General features: G+C 77.2%; 1 protein-coding gene across 7 annotated transcripts in view; it reads right to left on the reverse strand.

Annotated features, from left to right (window-relative positions):
• The window catches only part of SETD5 (SET domain containing 5), a 69,676-nt gene extending 69,367 nt beyond the window's left edge, over nt 1-309 (reverse strand). For 4 of the 7 annotated variants that reach the window (XM_004692392.2, XM_004692393.2, XM_012732143.1 and 1 more), the window contains exon 1: nt 58-308. The gene's annotated coding sequence lies outside the window, so the exon portion shown is untranslated. Of the gene's footprint in view, nt 1-57 lie in introns of all 7 variants that reach the window. The other 3 variants (XM_012732147.1, XM_012732144.1, XM_012732145.1) reach the window with 2 other exon arrangements.
• Between the last annotated feature and the right edge of the window lie 297 nt (nt 310-606).

Below are 606 nucleotides of genomic sequence, written 5' to 3' on the forward strand. Positions count from 1 at the left end.
CCCTTCCCTCCCCCGGGGCCGGGGCGGGCGGCCAAGTCTCTTCCGTCGGACCCTTACCTTGTCCCAGGCGCGGCCGGGGCCGGGGCCCGGGCTGCGGCGCACGGCACTCCCGGGGCGGCAGGACTCGAGTTAGGCCCAGCGCGGCGCCACGGCGTTTCCTGGCCGGGAATGGCCCGTGCCCGGGAGGTGGGGGCGGGGGGCAGAAAGGCGGAGCGAGCCGCGGGCGGGGAGGGGGAAGGGCCAGGGGAGGAGGGGGGCCGGCACTACAGTGTTGGCGGACTGGCGGGACTCGGGCTGCGTGAGTCTCTGAGCGCAGGCGGGCGGCGAAAACACCACACCCGGCGGCGGCGGCGGCGGCGGCGGCGGCAGCTCACTCAGCCCGCTGCCCGAGCGGAAACGCCACTGACCGCACGGGGATTCCCAGCGCCGGCGCCAGGGGCACCCGGGACACGCCCCCTCCCGGGGCGCCATTGGCTTCGCCGCCCACCAGCCCGCGCCCATTGGCCGGCGCGCCGCCAATCAGCGGACGCCGCCCGGGCCGCCTAGAGAAGAGGCTGTGCTCGGGGGCTCCGGCTCCTCAGAGAGCCTCGGCTAGGTAGGGGAGCG

This window comes from Condylura cristata, unplaced genomic scaffold (assembly GCF_000260355.1).
Source record: "Condylura cristata isolate star-nosed mole 26May11 unplaced genomic scaffold, ConCri1.0 scaffold00033, whole genome shotgun sequence".
NCBI classification, from domain to species: Eukaryota; Metazoa; Chordata; class Mammalia; order Eulipotyphla; family Talpidae; genus Condylura; species Condylura cristata.